At 42.3% G+C, this 15,144-nt stretch overlaps 1 pseudogene; it reads right to left on the reverse strand.

Annotated features, from left to right (window-relative positions):
- Positions 1 to 1,532: 1,532 nt before the first annotated feature.
- LOC138689076 (uncharacterized) lies at positions 1,533 to 5,529 on the reverse strand (annotated as a pseudogene).
- Between the last annotated feature and the right edge of the window lie 9,615 nt (positions 5,530 to 15,144).

Consider the following 15,144-nt stretch of genomic DNA (forward strand, 5'->3'; position numbering starts at 1 on the left):
TAGTGCTTGGATTAACTGGTCAGTTTGTTGCTTCCCCTTTGAACTCATGCTGTCACTTTGATTTGGGAAGCTGCATTCCTTGGTGGATAGAACTTTTGAAGAATAAGAATGAGATTCTCCTCGACTTTATCCCCAGCTCCGCTACCATCTTCCCTTGTGACTCTGAACAAACCACTGCAGACGTTGTTAAAATACTGGAATAACAGTCAGCCAGGAAAAAAATATGGTTTGTATAAAACATAATTTTGTCTTGGTATGGTTGGCATTCCTTGAGATAATTACAGGGAAAGTCATTGATTCTGAGGGAACGCAGCTATCCCAACGCTCAGGAAGACGAGTCTCTGGAGTGGTCTTGTGTCTGGTGCCCTCTGCTCCTTGGCAGCCCTCCTGGGCAGGACCACATCTCAGGTGGCCTAAGGATGTGGAAAGGTATGTATATATACGTACCCCATGCCAGACGTTCGTTCTCCTAAGAGCAGGTGAGTCCGATCCCAAGGAAGCCCTTGACCCACTCTTGCTCTTAGCTTGCTCATACCCTCGGTTCACTCACGAAGGGGAAAAGCTGACACCCGCTTCATAGCGAACGCTTGGGTAAATAAGGCAGCTGCTGTTTATATCAGTGTAATCGTTCTCTGAGGTTATCTCTCTGGATAACAGGATGGCTGAAATGCTAACTCAATTTTTGCTAGCGTCCTCATCCTTCCTAACTGATGAAGTGTTTTGTCATTGTCTGGATGAGTCAAGCAAGGGTTCCTGGCCCAAGCATTTCCATTTATCTTCTTGCATAGTGAGGGAGAGTACCTTGGAAGAGGACCTTGCAAGTAACTGATGGAGTCAAAAGCAATAGGGGTACTTAGAACGAAGGGAAACAAAGTGAGGATGTTTGCCTTTGGGGAACACAGTCATGGATCATATTGAGAACTTAGACAAACCTAACCATGAGAGCAAGGGGTTTTTTTTTAATTTAACAAAGTGGTGCACCACCTCCTGGGCCCCATCATACACTCATGAATTCTCCCTGTAATTTGGGCCTCATCTAATGGCCCTCTTGCAGTTTATTGAACTAGCCATTTAACTACTTAGATATTAAAAACATTCAATTAACTTTCCTTGGATCTATCTGGCACTAAGAAAGGAAAAATTCTAGGGTTTAAAATGTATGACTTGCCATGATTAAATTGTGAAATGAATAATGTTTTAATGAGTGATTTGTAATTATTTAATAATTAAAGAGCTCTTATGAATATTCTTGAACACCCTGTGGTAAATCTAAATTGTATGCTGATTTCATCAAGCATTCAAATCTAATCAGAATTTATTTTTATAGCATCATTTTAAACATAGTCTACAAGAACATTGCCACAATAATGCAAAGAGAACAGAAAAGTGTCGTGCTAGAATAGCTCTGCTTTTTTAGCACAAGATCTTGATTTTTCCATGCAAAAGATTTTTCTGCACTAATGGGTTGCAGCTGAACTCTATTCCAAGTCCCACTGCAGCCAGTCAGGTTTTATCAGTGGTTCAGTGACAAGTTAAGGGTGCATCAGTTTTGGTTTGTAAACGCAGATGAATGGTAGCCGCTTGCTGCAGGGAGATCGGTCCCTGCCTGGAAACAAAGACAAAGAGAGACCACAAAGGAAAACAAGATCATAAAATCACAGAATCACAGAATAGTTTGGGTTGGAAGGGACCTTAAAGATCATCTAGTTCCAACCCCTCTGCCATGGGCAGGGACACCTTCCACTAGACCGGGTTACTCAAAGCCCCATCCAATTTCCATCACCTTTCAAGATGTGAAAAGGGAACCATTTCACTCCTGACATGAAATCATTCAATCTCAGCTCAGTCTCTGGAAATCCAATTTTCTTTTAATTTGTGCTTCCATAGTATGTACATTGCAGCTTTGGGCAACATTTTAATAAGATGATGTTTTCTCTAGCTAATCCTGGAAATCCTCATCCCACAGGGATAGCAGAGGTTCAAGAGCAAGGTAAACTATGTGAATCATAAATCATCCCAGGTTTTTCTTAACTCCAATATTCAGGGTCAGGCGAATTTTTATGTTAAATAGGCTGTTAACTAGTCCTCCAACAGCTCTGAAAAGGCATAACAGAGGCCTCTGGATGAAGGTTGTCAGAGATCCATCATTCCATTGCAAAAATGATCCTTGCAGGCCAAAAAATAACTCCAGAAACTTAACAGAAACCGCAGATTGCTATTAAATTCTGAAAGCGGTTTGGTATGCTTATATTTGCTGGGATGGAAGAAGGACTGAACGGGGGCCCTCTTCCACATGGATGTCGATACAGTTATTGGTTGTGGGGATATCATTGTCCTGCAGAGCTGCATGAATAATTCATTTTTAATTCCGTATTAGATTAATTTCACCTCATCCTCTTTTCATGAATTGTCCTCAAATAAATTGTAATTTTCTTGAATATATTTGTTATTCAGAATACACTATAGCACTCATGTGTAATTCATTGCAGGTAGGTGACATTCAGAATTTGAGACGTTCAGGGTGGACACACACAGATCATTGTTGTGCCCTGTTACATGGGTAAAACTTACAGATTCAAGTTTCTACTTCCAACATGCATTTAAAAATCTGAAATTCACTTGGTTATACTATTCTACAACTTTAATTCTAAATTCACCATATCAGCAATAGCTCCAGTAGATTCATTGGCTAGAATACTTGGAAGTCGGAAGACGTGCTGAATGAATTCATTAAAAGAATCTGAAAGAAAATATTCATGCAAGCTTTTTATAACACCAAATCTAGTCTAGTGACCTGACATTCTGCCAAATAGAGATTAAATAGAGAACTTACTGTGCACCATCCAGCTTCTCCTTTGAAATGTGTACCTCAGCTTTCCTTCTTTAGATGATACAAATGGAATACGATGTTGATCAGTTTATCACTTCAACTTTTTTTTCCTAAAACTCCCATCTTCCCCTATTCCCACCCCACAAAACCACTGAAAGATAAAAAAACCATAAGTTTTTGATAACTCCTTAGTTTTGCTGAAACTGAAAAGAATTTCCATGGTTACAAAGGGAATCTATTCACTTGAAAACAAAAGCATTTTTTATAGTAGATTTTTTTGATCAGTTGAGTCATAGAGTTCTTTCAGCTAATGTTTGTTTTCATTTCTGGTCATGGAACACTTGCCTTTTGGTAAGTTCCCCCTGTCCAGAACTGGGTTTCCTTCTGTCGCTGAGCATGTTTACAAAGGACTTCATTCTCATCTGCACTGGTGATGCTAGTTAGATGTCCTCCTGCTCTTTCAGTCCAGCAGGTTTTCTGCACAGTAGAGAGGGTTAAACATAGGAGATGTGAAATGGCTAGAGCTTTGTGAATAAGAGGTAAGCAAAGAAAAATGTAGAACAAATGACTGGGGATTGGAAAGGGACAGGGTCATAAAAGAAAAAGTCCAAGAAGGCGAAATGTAATAGAAGTGGAAATGTGAAGTGACAGGGAAATCCATGCAAAGCTTGCATTTTCAAAGGGAGGGAAATCACAGATGGAAAAAGAGAGGAACAGAGTTGCTCAAAAAAAACCCAAAACCTGAACAGTGGGATCCAAGCAGCTATTCTGTGATTGCAAGTTGGGCCTGTAGTGTAAGCAATTACATGGGCTTTCTGTACAGCTGGTAGAGAACAGGAGGTATCTCCAGACTGTCATACACACAGTGCAAGAAAGGCATTGAGGATAGGTGGGATGAAGTGGCTGTCGCTGGAGGACCCTACTGAACAGCACAGCCTAGGTCCCTCCACCTTTTTGACAGCTAAATTCAGGCAAAATGAACCTTACAGTGAAAAGAAGAAGTATGAGAAGACAAGTGAGCAGAAATGGAGAGATCAGAAGAACTTGTCCAAAAGGATGCTATTTACAGTGCTTCTTTCTTGTGTCTCCAGCTAGCTTGGGAATGGAATAGACAGGGACAGTTCTCCACTCTGAGTCTCTCCAAACAGACTGGGTCCTCAGGAGTTTGCCTTTGCATTTGGTAGGGAAGGATACTCTTTCATCCGCACCTTGAAGCAAGAGCACTCATTGTACTGGTGTTTAGGCACAGGGGAAAACTCTTCTCTTCACCATCCTGAGGCATTTCAATTTCATACACTCTCGTAGGCATGGCTCAAGAGGAATATGGCACCACAAGGCAAATATTTATGGAAGCATTTGTGTTTGGCTTCTGCAGGATACAGCGAGTATTTCTGGAATAGGACTTCAAGTTACCCACCTGATATAATCTGAGCAGGTAGCAAGGTGAAGTCAGAATGACTTTTAGCAAGTATCTCTTGTGAAGTTGAAAAAGGGTTCGGTATTCACAAAGGTTTTGATAAATCACAGAGAAAGGTCCAGCCCAGTAGGCATCATGCTGTGTGTCATGTGGGAAGCAGAGGGAGAAGCCCCTCAACTATAACCCATCAGTTTTTTGTCCTGTTATAATCAAGGATGCCCAGGAACCTCCTTGACGTCTCTTCACTGGTGTATTTTATATATATATATATATGCCTTATTTTACCACATGAGGTAAACAGACCCCATGCTCAAAACCCTCGACATAATAAGGGAGGCAGGATGACATGAGAAAGGAGTCAAAGCTCCAGAAGGTCCAAGTTCCAAACAGGAGTTGGTTCGTTGCTACTTGAGTGTGTCTTGTGGTGAGACAGAGAGCAACAAACCTCACCAGCAGCACTGAGCTGAATATCAGGTACTTTTGGTCAACACCGATACACAAAAGGAGAAGCAGAAAGGGACGAAAAGCGTCAGGTACAAGAAAGACAACTGTGGGCAGTAGAGAAGAATTTATGAATACTCCTGTTTTGAAGAAGCCTCAGCTTGGGTCTAAGTCATTCTCTTTTGAATAAGTAACAGTGACCTTTGTAACTAATCCAGCCTTTCTGACACAGATTTTGGCAGATCTCTTTTGCAGATGAGTTCTGGTGAGATGGGTTAGGAATTACACTATGTGCAGGATTAAGTCTGCCAAAGATTAGGGGCAAGAACCAGGCACTGCAGTGTTTTTGACTGTGGAGATCTCAACACCAGAAAGAAACTTAGAATAAACACAAAAGGAAACTCTCACTCATCTTTCCAGAAGAAAGAATATTATCTCCCTATTATCTCTTCTGATTTAACTAAGCTGCGTTCAGCATTCCACAGGGACATTCAGTAAAGTAAAACTACAAAATGAAGGGCAAATGCTAGTAGATATTCAGGTCTCGCTTTTTTCCCCTTGCCTTCCAAAAAAAAAAAAAAAAAAAAAAAGTTAGAATGTGTAAAGCATCAGCATATGAAGAACACTAATTTAGGAGTCAGATGCCATTTAGGTTACAAGCAGAATTAGTTTGCTGCTGTCATTACAGGGTCCAGTGGGTGCAGCTGTGCCTCAGCAATCCAGTTCGATGCACGGTGCAATGCATCACAGTTTGCGGATTCTGCTTTGGATCTGCCCCCCCTGGAGACACACCAGCAGGTTCAGCAGGCCAGCCCTGAAAGGTGTGCAGGGCTTTGTGCATTCCCAAGAAATGGCAGAGAGTGGTTTGGCAGGCCTGGAATGTAGCGTATTAGTCCATCTTTGCTGGGGAGAGCCTGTCTCTGCAATAGTAATAGGGATTTCAGGCTGGTGCATCGCGTTGCTTTAGAGAAGGAGAACAAAACAGATCTGTCAGACCTGAATTAAGACGGATTTTTGTTGAAAGTTCTTGGAATTGATTTCTCTCCAGTTTCCTTCTTGGTAAGTAGTCAGCAGTTGGGTTCAACTTACAAAATATCATTGATTTATCTCCCCAAACCACAGATGATTCAGCTTGTAATTTCCTCTACAATTATAGAGCAGGTCTCCTTAGAAACTGCTTGTACCCATTCAAAGTTTCATCTTGTGGAAACCACATTTCCCCTCTCTTTGCCCAGCTGTGCTTGGCACGAGTCCAGGCAAAAAAACAGGAGGAGGAAGGTACGATAAATTTTCTCCTGCTCCCATTCTCTCTTTTCTGCTTCCCGAAAGGAGATTCACAGCATTCCGATTTCAGCTCTCTCTGAGCGCTTTGGAATCTCAGCTCATCCCAAGCTATGGGGCTGCTCATGGCTCTGCAGCAGGAACGGCCAGCGTGTTGCAAAGCCTTTCTCCTCTGAGATAGGACAGGGTGCAACACAGAGGTCATGGTTTCTCCACCCTGATACAGTGTCATGCCACCAAAGGCTAGTCAAGCCAAGCTGATTGCACAACTGGCTCTGCTTTGGCTGGCTGTCATATGTTTCTCCTCATCTACAACTTCAACAACACACAGGGGAAGTCTCCACCTTCTCTTGGCATCCCCTGTGACCCTCAAAGCAACCCATCCTCATGCAGGGAGTCCCTGTCATGGAAATTGCTTGGCTTCTGGGTTTGAGAGAGGCGCTCAGATAAACCACAGGATCTAGCTCGAACGGATAAATCATAGGACCTAATGACAATTTGCAGAGCTTTGCAAGAGGGAAGCTTGCGCTGGGGCAAGGTCACACGCAGAGGGTCTCCAACCTCTGTTCTCCCCTCAGTACTTCTCTGAAAAGGTCAAAATAACATTAAATTCATTTTACATTTATAAAAAAAACCCCTCAGATCTTCTGCCTTAGTAGCTGCAAAGTGGGTCTGTGCTGGCAACAGAGGCAAACACAGTCCCAGTTTGCCCATATTTTGATCTTCACTGTGCCACAAGAAACCCCCAGAGTGATTTAATTTCAGTCATTGCAGTGGCTGTGGATTGACACTTGCGTAAAAGATGTTGAAATCACATCTGGTGTGTGGAAAAATTACATCCATACCAGTAAAGAGATAGAGAAGGCATAAGGAATAGATACAAACAGAAGTGATGCCTCTATAGGACAGAAAATTGCAGGTATGTATAAATGTGTTTCTATACATAACATACACATATTTATGAATGTGTATGTATAAATGTGTAGATACATATGTTTGTGCACATATATGCACTCACATGCACATATGCATAACAGCTATGCAGAGATATTAAAAATATGCAAAGACTATTAAACCCCACTACCTTACTAATAAACTGACAGGGATCTAAGAAAAGATATAACAAAAAAAGGGATAGATCCCAGTTTTATGAACGTGTGCTCTTCTTCCCTTTTATTCCTTCCTCCTTTCCTCTGTAGGGAGAGAAATCTTTGTCCTTGGGGTATTTATATCATGCCAGCTTTTGCCAGCATGGTTCTTTGTTCTGGAAAATAAAACCACTTCCAGTATTATACCTGAAAGCTTTTGTTGTACCAGTGCTTTTCCTCAAAAACGAGTGGGTGGGATCTGGTTTCTCCAATACTTTTGTGTACGTTGCTTTAAGTGTCCATGTGTATCAGGCTCGTAATCTGAACAATTCATTGAGAAATCACGTGGGTCTGGAGATCAAATTCCTGTCTCAGAATGGGAGGTAGTATGGGACACAGCCACCACCCCAACATTTCAGCCAGCACTGTAATGTTGTTTTCTGAGGCGAGACAGGTGTGCACGGGGAGATTTAATTTATGTAATTTTTTTTGTGTACTCTGGTGTGGAGAGGTGCCCACTTATCCCTGTGTCATCTACAGGGCAACACCTAACAAAGACTTTGCATAAACTGTCCCTTTGGGAAAGGATTTTCACATAATGCCAATCTTGAGGTCTGTTGGTAAAGCGATGTCATGGGATGGAGCTGAGAAGCTTTACAAACTCTTAAATTTATGTAAGCTCCTACCTATTTCTTAAATCCTGTTCAAAGACCCTTGTGTACAACAAATAACTCCCCTCGTCCCTTAAAAAAACACTGACACATCATGCACGTTTGCATTGATGCACTTACTTAAAATCCAAATATTTAATAAAGGGGCTGAAATTACCTCCATTCTTCCTCTCTACAAATACAGGCTACAAATATACCACTGGGCCCAGAGAAATATTCTCCTTAACTTTACTCTTGACTCTTATTTGGGGGTGGGATATGTTTTGGTGAGGACATACTTTTTACAGACACCACAGACTGGAATCCAGGTCTTCCCTAAAATGGGCAGTGTGAGTGGTTTTCAAGAGCTTGCTCAGCAATCACCGAGATCTAAGTGTTCAGCAGCTTTTTGGGTCTGCTCTGGGGCACGTCCCCAAGCATGGGAGATGCCTCTCACAGACAATGCAGGAGACTGAGATCTAAAATCACACCAGGAAACTCCTTCTAGATAAGTTTCTTGATGTACTGTCTGCAAAACTGCACTTGACTTCAGCAAGCTGCTTTGTGTTCCAAGTAATACAATGCAAGACGCATTCTGTCTTTTTTGATGAGCACCAGTGGATAAGAATTATTGTGCTAATTCTGCAGAACAGGGGGAAATAACTGACCAGAGTTTTCTACCCACTCTTCAGCCTCACCACAAAATTTTTGTAAAAGATGTCATTTCCAAGTACTTGCCGTTTGCAAAACAGCAGTCTCTCCACTGCAGCTAGATGCATAATTCCTACAGGTGCTGATACATTTTATCACCTCTTTTAGGTTTGTTCTTGAATAATCTGTGAATTAACCACAATCACCCCAAATGCATCCGTTACCTGGTACTATTCACTGCACACTTTTGACAAATAATCCTTGGTTTGTTGGCTCTTTGTGAACAGCTGTATTCCAAACATTCATGCAGATGTATAAGTCTTTCCCCTGACTCTAAGGAATTAATTCTCAGCAGTAGTGTTTCAGATTGTGAATTAAAAATTTGATTTCTATGAATATCTTGCAATACTTATTGGAAAGTTACAGTCTCACTGCCTCATTTGCTACTATGTTTGTGGTAAATTAGTACAGAAAGTTACAGGGGTTCGGGGATCACATCTAAAAATGGGATTTTTAGATTTTCAAGATTTTCAACAGACTTCACAGCCCACAACCCCCTGTTGAAAGTCAGTGGGACACTGTAATCCCATTTCATTAGGACTTAAATGAAATGTTCCGCCTCTGCCTTATTAGCACAGCTGAAGCTGGCTTGTTTGAATCACAAAACATTTTCAGAGGATTTTGCTGGGTCTGTTCTTTCTGCCTTCATGAAGACGTCTGTTTGCTGTCTGGTTCTCATAGCGTGGACTCGTTCTGCTTCCCCAAACCTCTGCCTGATGTTAGGATGCATGATGCTGCTCATTTGCACCCCAGCCCTCAGCAGCCCTATGCATCCACACAGAGACATTTTTTTGAAGGCTGGGCAGGGGTTTCACAGGGAGAATCAAAGCAGCCAGATGCATTGCAAAACACCAAAGATGTGGCCATCCGAAAGAAACAGCAGTGCAATGGCTGAGGTTGTGCAAAACACTTAGCTCAGTTCCCAGAGCTCTCTGTCACACTTTCGGTCTCTTCTTCCTCTACCCCTGTGTTGCTAGGATATTTGTCAACAGAATGGAAATGGTACTGTTCTCGGGGAGAAATAGAATTTAATATTAATACTATCTCCTGTGGAAAAGCGAGGGTGAGTCAGAGCTGCATAGAGTTTGTTTTATACACGAAGTCTTTCATTCTGCAAGGTAACTCAAAGCACAGTGCTGTGAATTTAATGCTACCAACTCGGGTGGCTGTGTAGGCAAACACAGCAGGCTTTATGCATTAAGCAGTAACATACACGGCTGTAGCCATTAGGAACAGTTCCACTAACAAAGAAATAGGAGAGAAATGTTCATCAGAGTCTTTCTCAGTGGGCAGTATTTGATACATGCCACAAGAAGCTTTGAATACACACTGGGCTGAAATCAGGTAGGATCACCTCGCTTTAAATGGACGCTGCTTTGTCTTTGTTTTTCCAGCCTCCTTTGGCTTCCCCTTTATTTATATTCCTCCTCAAAATGAAGCTGTTCTGCTCTCCTCAGCAGCGACTCCTATGTTCACTCTGCCTTTATTTCCAAAGCAAATAATATAATACAATTTAAAATGTCAGGACTCAAAGCTCAAAATAAGCAGCTTTGTCCGTTTTTATTTTTTTTTAAGAACTCCACCTTCCCTTTCCGTGACCTTTCTGTCATGTCTCATCATATTTGTCCTATGTCCTGTCATCTCCTGATAATATGTCCTAGCAGAGGCTGTTACAAGTAGCTTGTGCTTCCCCACACTTTAATTCCCTGTGGGGAAGGAGGTTACCTGCTGAAGTAACCCTGCGCAGCTCTGCGTGCTGATGTATGGATATCGCTGCCTGCTCCAAAAATCCCAGCAAACGAGAGGCCACGGTTACTTCTGTTCTGCACTGAGATGCTGCTTTCCCTGTTTGTGGCCAGGCATGGACAGACATAAGAGGAAGGAGGAGAGAAAGGATAGCAGAGCTGGGGAAAAAATATGGTGTTTTGTTGATGCTTGCAGGATCCAAGGCAGATGGTCAGTCACAGATGGATGCTTTGGGATGGCAGGTCAGCCACAACAGCTATCGCTCTGGTTGCTGGCTCCCTTCCCCAGTTAACTGTGTGGCCTGGTCAGCTCTCTCTCTTTTTTTTTTTTTTTTTTTTTACAGATCTTTCCCAGTCTGGGCAGCTCTGGATGGCTCATAACATCTCAGCCTGTTGGCTGCAGTGCAGGCAGTCTCAAGATGGCTGAAAAGCTGAGTGCAAGATGGAGAGAAAAAGCAGATGATGGAAGAGGAGCTCTGAGGGAAGGGGAGACAGGAGGATTGCTTATTTCTGGGTCCTTGTCCATGCGGTGAATGTGATTGGGAAGGGCTCCAGTGGGATCTCATGGAGCTACTGTGGTTCTTCAGGTCCAGAAGGGTTTTGTTACTGGAGTGGAGCAGATGCAGGCTGGCCCCTGCTCTTTCTACAAGTCCTCCCTCCCCCAACAACTTGACTTTTTTTTTTTTTTTTTTTTTTTAAGGCAACAAAAAGGAAGACAGGCTCATCCCTTCATTATCTTATCTCATTACTTCTGGTACATCTTTTAATGAACTCATTTCTGACTCCAAGCAATCTTTACACATTCCTTGGGCTTTTCCAGCTGGAGGGTTTTATTGGTGTAATTCAATATCCTTCTCCTCCTTTTCCATCTTTCCCATTTATGCTTAGTGTTCAAGACTAACAGAAAATTTATAAATCTGGTGTACACTTCCCAAGCTTCTATTCCCAACTAGTGTAAGCCAGCAAAGCCTCAGTTATTACTGTGCTCACCTGTAGGAGTCAACAACTGAATTTAAGGAACCCTCAGCTTTACTAACATTAATAAAAATTGGAAAAAATGCTTTACTGCTTCTTTTTTCCTGGCCCCATCCTTGGGCTCTTAGTCCCCAGCAGGTGAAGAGCTGTACCGACATGACTCTGCACGTTGAGACTTTAAGCTGCCATTTTTCAGGCTGTTGCCATCTGCCACCCAAATGTACTGATCCTTTTGGAGGTAACAAAGAAGGTCTCTAACAAGCGTTGCATCACAGAAATCTGCTCTTAGTGGTTTTAAATGGTTCAAACGTTCCAATATAACACTCATCCTATAGTTTTCTTCCTTGTTTTTATTCCCTGCTTCGTTTAACAAAATCCCCCTGTAGGAGAACAGTGGAAGAAGAAAAAAAATACCAACATGACCCAAACCCTTTCAAAACCATGCGAAATTACTTTTGAATCAGATGCAAATTCAGTCCTATTGTTCACAAATTGCTATGTGCAGCCTTTCTCTGAGGGGTCCTGAGGCGAGGGCAGAAGTGCTCTCTCTACAGCACTGTGAAGCTTTATGACAGCAAACCTATGAGGGAAACACCGTACCACCGATACGAGCTCAACCTCCAGCAGCAGAGCTCACTGGGTAAGTGCCCGATGGCACTGTTATGCACATTAGTAACCTAAAGCAATCAGAGCCTGGAGGATAAAGCTGAGGTTGGAGAAAGCAGGAGAGGCTTACAGGCTGGCTAGAAGGACCTCAGGAAGCTTATGGCTACTGGACTGTGTCCTTCCCAGCAGAGTTTATGACCACACCAAGAGGTACAGACAATATGCTCCCTGCTTTTTACGTGAATTTCTTAACGGAGAAAATGCCCGTCCCTTTCTGCAGACATTAACCACAGAAATGTTAAATGCAGACAGACAGAAAGTAAATGCACCAATGGGCTACTGGTCCAGTCCACCAACTTGCTGGGTAGCCATGGCCTTTAGTGAGCCATTATCTCTCATCTCTGCACTCTGCAGCTCCTTGAAAGCTGGGAATCCTGGACTTTGTGGCACCATTAAAGTAGGGTTGCAGCCTTTTCCTGAAAGAGCAGCACCTCCTGGAGATATGCAATGGCATTCCCAAGCGCAGCATGAGGTCAATGAATACTAAAGGTTGCAATGGCATTGCCAAGCATAGCATGAGGTCAATGAATACCAAAGGTTTTAGTGTCACCCGTGGATGATTAGGTCCCAGACAATGAAAGACTATTTTAGGACAAAACTAACATCGGTCACACCATTCAGATTTCTAGGATGAGATTTTGCTCTACCAAGCACCGAAGAAAGCAAGAGGTGCTAGATGTAGCCAGTTTCCTACTGGCTGAGCCCATAACCCTGATATATCAGAAAAGATTGGTGCTGCTCTCACTTATCTCATCAGGAGTAGTGCCACGTCACCAGGAGACACCGGCTGCCAACAGAAGGCTCAGCAGCTCCAGCTTTTAATCACGAGTGGTACCTTCAGACTCCATCATTCACGCTTGGCAAAGGCCAGCCAGTTTCACAACCTTCTGCTGCTTTGACCAGTGCTGCTGTGTCTGTGGTTAAGCTAGTTTTTATGTGCTGCAGGAGGCTTCTCCTGCACAAGCACTTCAGCACTTTTAGGTCACGTTACCCAAGAAGAAGTCAGGTTTTTACCTCTCCTTCCTCGACCATGCTTGTGAGAGGTCCCCCAGGACAGTCTCAGCTAGAAAGAGCATCTCAGCTGAAAGGGTTCAGCTGGGTGTGAATCAAATGGATTGTACAGACATAAAGATCCCAGGAAAAGAGAACTGCTAGCTTCTCTCTGCCCTTCACTTTCTGTTGGAGTCTTACTCTGTCTGTCTCTGGTGGATATAATACTAAAATGGTATTAACCTGTATTATTTCCCTTTGTCCTATCAACATCCAGGAATTAATGTAGATTAAAGTCCTACCAGGTGCACATGGTATATTCTTGTCTTCTACATCCATGTTAAAGCATTAAAATGCATCCTAGCTTTAAAAAAAAAAAAAAAAAAAAAAAAGAAAGAATCCAGGTTGCTTTTTCTGAACTGTGTGTTGATGTGAGTGATAGGGGAAAAGACAGATCTGTGATAGGAACAGTCCAGAAATGGCTTACAAAAGACAGCATAAAACTGTTCCCATCTGTCCATGGCAATGATATAGGCTGGGATTTTTAAAGGCACCTGATGTAATGATGTGTCCAAAGCCAGAACGCTTTTCCAGATTCCCAGACTGTAATGTGGGATGAAGAGCATCACTGCATGGCCCACATCTGAAATGCTCCACTCTGCTAACTTTTGCAGACCAGCTTTATTTTTGTTTCGAAGGAAAATTACTTGAATGAGACCAGTGTTTTTGCTTTCTCTCTGCTCTCCCAGTCAGCTGTAGCTGTAGCAGTAGTACTTCAGTCTATTTGCTCCCACTTCAGAGTCTTCAATGTGCATCAATATGTCTACTTAGGCTTGGCAGATACATGGCTGTCCTGCTCCTCCATTCCCTGGGGAAATTTTATCCCTTTAAAAACGACTTAAAAAAATGGGTTTCCGCTTGAAACAAGCAAGGAACAATTAAGACTCTTCATCCCACTTCTCCAGCCTTAGACAGGGCACTAGTGATCTTACCCTATGCTTGGACCCCTTGAACAACATATCAGCCTACCTAATTCTCTTGAAAAGTGACAAGGATGGGGATGAAGCAAAGGAACTCTACTTTTTGGTGAGGTTTCAAACTTTCTTTCAGCCTTAGTATGTGCCCTCAATGGACTATCTCCCAGAGGAAGAGATAAAAAGAGGATGGGGTACAGATGTTCCTGGCAGAAGTGTGTTGGGATTAGGCAGACCAAAGCCAGCACTGCTGATTCCTTTTTTTGCTGCTGTTGCTGAACTATGAGAGTGACATACCTAAGGGTTGCACTAGCTGGCACTTTTTCTGCAAACTGAACTGGTCCAACTACAGTTAGTAAAAAAGGTTCCATCTAGGTTATTTTTCAGAGGAAAATGGGGGTTTCAACTAAGAAAAAGCTCAATTTTTCCAAGGAAAACCACTGACTTGGGAAGTGTAATCTTAGTTTAGAAGGCAGAATAGGTCGTGATATGCTATTATGATACAGCCCCCATTTTTCTCAAAAAATGTGTAGGCTTGAGTCAAAAAAGAGGCTCATCTGTTTTAAACTGAAAAAGAAATACTTTCTAAAGGAATAAAGAATTTCTTACAAGTTTATTTAATTTTGTAGTTGCTAAAAACACCTTCCCCCCCAAACTAAGATAGCTATAAACATTTACAGGAGTACATTCAAACAATGCGCTAACAACTTCATAAAAATATTTACTTACATTGACTTTGATTCAATTAGAGATTTATTCCAATTATCCAACAGAAATTAACTATTTTTCCTTATTAGAACCTAAATAAAATAAATTCAGTTATATTCTTCCTATGTGAATAACTCACAGGGGGAAACTGTATGAAGAACCGAATACCCTGTTCTGTCTGGTGAGGGGTGCAGCCTGCTCAGCACCTTGCAGGATGAAGCCTTCTGAGCGCTCCGCTCTCTGCGGGCTTGCTCTGCAACTCCCCAGCCCTTGAAGGGATCACAGATACGTGAAGGGATAATGAAGTCTCTGTCTGTACAATTATAATGGATTACTAAAAGTATCAGAGTTGCTGTAAATAAATCATTATATCAGGCTCATTTAGCCTGATTCCTACTCTCAGATGGCTTGTAATACAGTCCCGGCTCTGAAAGTCAGCCATTCCTTCGCAATTAGATTTATCACTAATCAAAAATGGAAGCTATCCTGCCAGCTCTGAATTGCGCTTGGAAATGCCGAGTTGGGCTCAAGCCTCAAAGCTTAATTTATTCATTTATTCAAATTTAAAACACACCCATCTGCAAAGATTTAGATGGCCTAACTATTAATTAAAACTCACAATGACCATCTAGTGAGGTGCAGCACCCACAGCACCAGACTGTACGGTC

Source organism: Haliaeetus albicilla, chromosome 15 (genome assembly GCF_947461875.1).
Source record: "Haliaeetus albicilla chromosome 15, bHalAlb1.1, whole genome shotgun sequence".
Classification (NCBI taxonomy): Eukaryota; Metazoa; Chordata; class Aves; order Accipitriformes; family Accipitridae; genus Haliaeetus; species Haliaeetus albicilla.